We start from the raw sequence: 7,337 nt of genomic DNA on the forward strand, positions 1-7,337 counted from the left end.
TAACAGCTCATCGCTGTAGAGACACGAGGTCTCACTCATGTTAACACACCCAGGCAAGCTGATCAAACTAATTAATATGTAGCAATGTGTCAAATGCAAGGCTTTATTTTTGCAGGCAAGTGTGGTCTTGTCTGAGCCCTGAATACATTGTGATCTATTTTTTCCCTGACTGTTCTGCAGGGTGGGTCCTTCATGCACTCATTTTTCCATCACGACAGCCTTCTATAGCTTTTTAGAACAGCTCCTCTTAATTCAGGGGCAACTTTAATTCTGAAGTGACATTTTCTTTGCCTGCTGATACCTCTTTCAAGCCACATCACCAAGGGTCAAAGTCTGTGTTTACACTGTGAGGCTGGACTGGGACACGTGAAGTAGCAACACAAGCTCAACATGTTTTTGGACCATGTTGCTGGGTGTAGCGTGGGCTTAAAGCAATCCATGCCGACCCTGCAAGCTCTGGAGGGCAGGAGAGGATGCCCAAGAGGCATGTCACTGTAGACCCCACCAGCAACCCTCTGAGCTGATTTCCCTGCCAGACTGCCATATCCTGGGGGGGGTTCTTGCCCCAGTGCTTGTCCCCATCCAACAGCTTCCTGAACTCCTTGGTGTGCAGAATCGCAGCTACCTGCAGGCTCATGATGACCAGCTCAGGGATCAGGTTTTTTTCCTGGCCAAATCTGACCTGAGACAGCGTGGGCTCCTAAAGAAGGTGTAGAGGCAGTGGCTGAATGGCTACAACCCCATTTCTGCTGTCCCCAAGTGTCTAAAGCTATCTGCAGCCTCATGCATCCCCATTCCCTCCTGCTCCAAACCCCAGCCCCGATGCCTGCAGTGTCCCAGTCCTCTACTAAGTGGCTCAGTTCTCCAAACCAGTCCTATTGGAGCCCCAATTAGCCAGCCTGGGTAATTGTACTGCCTCCCTTGGTTAGAGCAGATCAGCCCCAATGGACTCTGCACCCCACTGCTGCTGTGGGTCTGGGGCTGCTGGGTAGGGCTCTTCCCACTGAGCCACGGGGCCACCTGGCAGCCGTGCAGGCTTGGCACTCCGGGTTGTCCCCAGCCTCTGCAGCAATATAAACCCTGTGCTGCAGAGTCTGCTGGTGGAAAGATGGACAACGGCCTGCAAAGGGAAGGTGGTGGAGAATCTGCTCTGGCTGCAATGCCTTCTCCAGTGTTATTCCCACCTGTCTGAGAGGAGGGACTGCCATGGCCAGGCCTGGCCACTCACACGGCTGTGTGAAGTGTCCACCAAGAGTAAAGGCAAAAAAAGGTCACTGAGAGGAGGATCTGGTGCTGGCCAGGCAGAGTGCTGGGCAAGGGTCACCTTGTCTCATGTACGCTGTTACCTGCTCTTTACTTAAAACATCCAGCTAACACATAGCTATCTCAGCGATGCCAGGGGTGTTGAGTCTTGTCCCCACCTTGCCAGGGGACTTGCAAAAAAATGTTATCTGAGGCCTCAGCATGCAGTAACAGGATTGGGCATGCTGAGTCTTTAACAAGGAGTGTTTTCTTCCCCAAGTGCTGATAGGACAGTGGAGTTAGACTGTGACAAACCAGCAGACAGACTTCGACCTGCTTTCTCACTCATGTCTCCCATACTTGAAGAGGTCATCCCTGGAGTTACTTCTGCATGTCCATGATGCTTGCCAAGGAGTGAGCTCAGCAGTGTTATCCAAAGCATTTCTTTAATGCTGGGGTCAAATTCACCTCCTGGAAATAATACCCCTACACTTGGTGGAGTTAGACAGGGATAAAACAGCTGTGATGGATAAATGTGGACCTGCAGGAATAAGACTGTGGGGCGAATCTGCAGCTAGAACACTAGAGTCCTGCAAGAGCTTGTGGCCCTGCTGCCCTCCAGGTCAGGCCAGCACAGTCCATGCCACAGCCTCTCTCAGGCCCTGCATTGGGCACATTGGAACACATGCACTGCTCCTTGGCATGATGTATGTGACAGGGACAAAAGTTCTGGCAGACCCTGCTCCTCGACAGATCTGTGACATCTGTCCTGCTCTCCTTCACCCTGGATGCTGGAGGAGACCGCATCCTCCAGGAGATGTGAACTCTGCTCCTAGCATCTCTCCTCCATCCTCCAGGAGATGCAAGTTCTGCTCCTGGCATCTCTCCTCTGGCTCAAATGGGTTCCTGGAGCCCCCTCGTGGCTCTTACCACCGATGAGGTCCCACCAAAGCCTTCCTTGGGGAGCTGCTGGTGGGACCCACCGCAGCCTGCCGCAGGTTCTCTTTGCAGCCCCCGTGCTAGGGAGGGCAGCAAGACCCACCTTGGGGAAGTCACTGGGGGACAGGGCATGGAGGTGACAACAGAGACACGCCGGAGTCTGAACAGGGCTGATAGTCCCATCGCAAAGCCATCTCCCTGCTTTGTGAGCTTGGGATGAGACAAGTCCCTCGGAGGCTTTGCTGTCCCCTGCCCTTGCACAGTGCGCTGTGATGGTCCTAGGCGCAGGTGGCCCAGACCTGGAGGGATGGAGAGGAGAAGTGTACGGGCATGGAAGAAGGGGGATATGTGACAATGGTGAAAAGAAGGCACGTGGAGAAGGGGAAGAGAGGATACACAAGAGGTGGGAAAAGGAGGCCAAAGGCAGGCTCTGCGGAGAAGAGGGGATCGCGGCTTGGAGGCAGCGTGCACCGAGGCGGTGAGCAGGGCAAGGCTTGCTGCCCGGGACGCGGGGACGTCCGTGTGTCCGGCGGGGCCCCGCATGCCACTAGATGGCACTTGAGTCTCTGCTTGGGGAGCTCGGCGGGGACAGCGGCCCCAGCGCCGAGCCACGCGGGGGTCCCCGGGGCAGCTCGGGGAGCGCCGGGCTCCGGGCGGGGGGAGCTTTCGGAACTGCTCCTTGCAACGGTTCCCACGGATAATTCTGCCCTGTGGGCTAGGTAAGGAGAAATTTTAGAGGTGGGATGGCTTTTTGGGACAGGTGAGTTGCACGCAGCTTTCCTTCCCTGCCCTTGGGCCAATGCTGGCCCTCCTCTGGCGTCTGCCCCTCGGTAAGGCTCACGCCACAGCCCTTTGCAGAAGTAACTTGCTGAGGCAGCACGCAGCATCGACTAGAAGGTACCTAAAAAAACCCCTAGTGCACTATCAGCACAGTCCAGTGGCCATTTGCAATAAATCAATGCTATGTTTGGCTGCAAGAGAAAATCAGATCCATAACGCTGTGGATGGAAATATTGAGCCCTCTTTTTCCCCTTTTCAGCCCCATGCTCTGCCCCTACATGCACACTGTGAGACACAGGTCACGGGATGCACCCTGACCATCAAAGCACATTCATGACTGATACGAGATGATCGGGATTGTTTCATCAACCTGGCGTTCCCTCCTCTGCTGAGACTGGGGGATGCTTGGAGGAGCCCAAAGGAAAAAAAATGCATGTAACACTGAAACAAAACCAGAGAAATCAGGATGTTGTGTCATATATTGGCTCAGTCAAATATATCTTCTCCTACTGCTGGGTCCCAGCCACTGCATCACTGGCTCCTGACAGCTCCCAGAGCTGTGACTTTGTGCTGGTATTTAACCATGTGTGCTGGCCCTGACTTTGATAGGTGTTTTGGCATTGCTCCCCTTTGTATGCCACTGGAAGGGAAGCCCCTAAATGCTTTTGAGAGTGTGAGATTTGACGTGCTGAAGCATCATCCTCACATGACAGGATACAAGCTTGGCTGTGACTATGCCACTTTTGAAAGACAGGCACAAGACTTGTGAAGAGTTTAGGCACTTAGTACCCACAGAGGCAGGCAGCATAGCATCCCTTGCATGCCTTCAGGAGAAAAAGACCTCTGAAACTTTTTTGGAGCAGTCCAGAGGAAAGCTGGGGCTTTGACAGGCTTTGAAGCCTATGGTTCTGCCTCACAGCCTGATGCCCCACGTCCTCCCCAGTCCAGGGGAGCTCTTGGCATGGGAAGGGGTCTGTTTTCCATCCCCAAGTGCCCAGACCCTGCTGCCTTTGCTTGTCCAAGCCCTTGTCTTGGTGGAAAGCAGGTCACTGGGGAGCTCTGGACCCTATGAGGGTCCCACTGTGGCCAATCCTTCTCCATGCAAACTAGTGTCCTTCTAAAAGGCAGCATGTAGTTGTAATACTTTCAGACAAACCCAAATCGCTGTGATTTCCCGCTGGCCGAGCGGCCGTGAAATTGCAGCGGGGGCAGAGCATGGCATGACTGAAGTGATTATGCGGGTGGCAGGGGATGATAGCAAATCCGTGGCATTGGAGGGGACTGCACGCTGTGCTGTGCTCCTAAGCACAGATAACGTGAGCCGGCTGAGCTCAATCAACAGTTTGTTTGCAGGATCTTGCTTCCCTGGACAAAAAAAAAAAAAAAAAAAGAACAAACCAGAAAAATCTCAGAGCATTGTTTCCTTCTCTTTTTTCATTTCCAAAAGCTTGGCCTGGCTGAAGCTGGTGGGTGTTGAACCATGATGTGTGTCATTGCTGGACCTCATAGCACCAGCCCCTTACGTGCCCAGGGCTCACCGCGATTCCCCGTAGCTCGTAGCTCCCAGCATTTGGGTCTGCAGCCCCTGTTCTGGGTGCGTAACTCTCTGCCCTAAATGCAACCTCTTTCTCCTCTTGGGAAGCCTGAAAACCAATGGCCTGGGGAACCCAAAGCTTCCTGCTACTGGAGAAGATGGATGTCCAGTCCGTTTTCTCTTGGGACCAAATCTTCCAATCTCCCCCAAGGGCAAGCCCTCTCTACTGGGTTGCTGCAATCATTTCTAGACACGGTGGTGGGGAGGCTGTGATGGATGTGGAAGATGGCAGGTCTTTGCTAGCTGCAGTGATGCGTTGGGTCCGCCTCCTTGCTGGGGTCTAGGTTATGGTGGCACCAGGTAGAATGGTGACCAGGGAGCAATTCACCATGAATGGTGGCTCCTGGTGGTGCCATTTGGTCCTTGGTGGAGCTGGGGTGAGTAGGCAATTTGCTGTGTGTCACTGGGCCTGGGGACACTGCCCACGTGTGCCATGACCAATACACATTTATGCTTCAGGCCCCTGTCTGTGTCCTTGGTAGGAAGCATTTTCAAGGCTGGTGGTGTCATCATGATGTTGGCTACCTCAAGCAACATGGCCTGGAAATTAAAGGACCCAAGGAATGTCTGGTGTATGGAGAAATGCCACTGTGACATCCAGTGCTTCTGGACTTGGTGATGGCAAACCCCTGGTGCTGGACTGGTTCAGTGATGAGGCAGCTCTTCCTGTACAGGCACCAGTGCCAAGTGACTCATTTGCTCTCTGAGTGGAAACATCCCCTGCTGCTGCCAGCATGGAAACCCACACATTTACAGGGCCTTTCAGTCACTCCAGGAATCGTCCCTCTTGCTTCTGACATGTGGCCACCTCTGGGGTGGGACATGGCAGCAGAGTTGCTGTAGAGCTGCTAAGGCTGTAAGGTAATACAGATGTATGAGGGAAGTTGCAAGAAGAAGGTGTCTCAGACAAGTCGTTCGACTAGTGATGCTAGTGCACACCCTGTTACTGCTGAAGAGACCCCCAGGTGCCCACAGCCACAGCTGGATGTGTGCCTCGCCTGAGAAGCTGTGCCTCACACACAGCGTGGCATCCATGGCAGGGGCCCAATGTCCCCTGCCTCAGTTTCCCTCGCTGTCACTTTCTCACACTGAGGATGACTGTCAAGGCATGCGAGATGCTTTGGCATTGGAAGGGTCGAGCCATTAGTCATAACGGCAATACAAATGCTGAAGTCATTGCTCTGCTAACTGATAAATGTGCTTCCCAGAGCTGCTGCCTTTATTGTGGCCAACTGAAGGGCCAGCTGTCCCAGCCCTCTGAGCAACCCCATCCAAGGAAGGTCTGGATGTTTAACCCTTTAACTGACCATCCCTTGGAGCAGCAATATGAAGACTGAAAACTTGCAGCAATGCACAGGGTAGGAGAGGACTTGGCGAAGGAGCGTTGAGGGGAGAGGACTGCAAGCTGTTGCCTGCCTCTGTGCGTTACTCCAAACCAGCCCGGGAGCAGTCATTCTTCATGTGGGCTGTGTGGGTCTCGCTGTGGAGTATTATCAACAAACACCAGCTCTGCTCTCATTAACAACCTGTTAATCATCTGCCACCTGTCGTTAGGAGGTGTGCAGAGACCCCATGAATGGCAAGCAATGCATAACACGTTCTGTAGGCTGGAGGGGGAACACAGCTTGTAGATCACATAGCTGGAGACAGGAGTGCTGGGTGGATTTTAACAACCCACCTGCATTTATGAGACCCAGCAATGGGCCATTAGTTATCTTCAAAATCTGCCGTGGCTTGTGCTTTTACGCACAACTGCATTTACAATATCATTCAAGTCACGTTTCGGTTCTTACTCATGCCCCAACCAACCCCTTCAAGACACAAAAACTCAGCTGATGATGAGCCATAGGTTTGGGAGAAACAGAAGATTGTTAGTCCTGAGTGCAGCAGAGGGCAGAGAGAGATTGTGCCCTGGGCTCTATTTGTGGAGAGCAATTTCTGTATTATTCATTCATGAATGAGCCCTTTGGGGGTGTATTTGAGCACAAAAATTGATACCGAATATTTCTAGCATCGCAAAACGATTTGCACACAGGTGATTTCACTCTCTGTTAGGATGCGGCCACTTCTGGGGCAGAGTACAGGTACCAAGAGCACATTACCAGTGCAGAAACAAAGTGGGGGCACAATGTTGAAGGGAGAAGTCTCAAGCCAGTGCCTGTCTGAGACACCATCAGGCAGTGATCAAGACACACCTGTGCCCTTGCTTACAGATAGAAGAAATTTAAACATTGGTTTTACACCTCAGACAAAGCTCTGCAGCCTCAGAGCATGGCTCAGAACTACACTCCCATCGCAGAGCAGGGTGCTGAGGGTGGCTGAAAACCAGGGGTTAATGCTGCTTACTGGTCTGACTCAGGTGCGCTGGATTTGCCTGGGGACCAGTTAGAGGGAGCCTGGAAATTGCATAAATAGCTGCAGAGCAACTAGGGCTTGTGCTGTTATACTGAGCCTTGGGAGAGTCTGCTTTTTCCATGATCCTGCTGCTCTTTCTCCCTCCTCTGCTGTTTCCATTGGCATCAGGCTCAGGGCATGGAGGAGTGTGAGTAGCTACTCAGAAAGCTGAGGGATGCAGTCTGGGTGAGGCGAGGTGTGCCTGGTCCTTAGGAAAACTGGGTGCAGTGGGTGGTGACACCTTTGAGCTCCTGCAGAAGGGTGTAGGCTTGTCTTGCCAAGGAGGATTTTCTTGCAAGTCAGCTATGTCTGTTTTCTCCTTAATGGAATCTTTATAGTGCTTGTGGGGGCTGAGCTGGGATGCACAAACCGTTGCTCAGCTCCCAGT

The sequence above is a fragment of the Haliaeetus leucocephalus genome, unplaced genomic scaffold (genome assembly GCF_000737465.1).
Source record: "Haliaeetus leucocephalus isolate CR32 unplaced genomic scaffold, Haliaeetus_leucocephalus-4.0 Scaffold362, whole genome shotgun sequence".
Classification (NCBI taxonomy): domain Eukaryota; kingdom Metazoa; phylum Chordata; class Aves; order Accipitriformes; family Accipitridae; genus Haliaeetus; species Haliaeetus leucocephalus.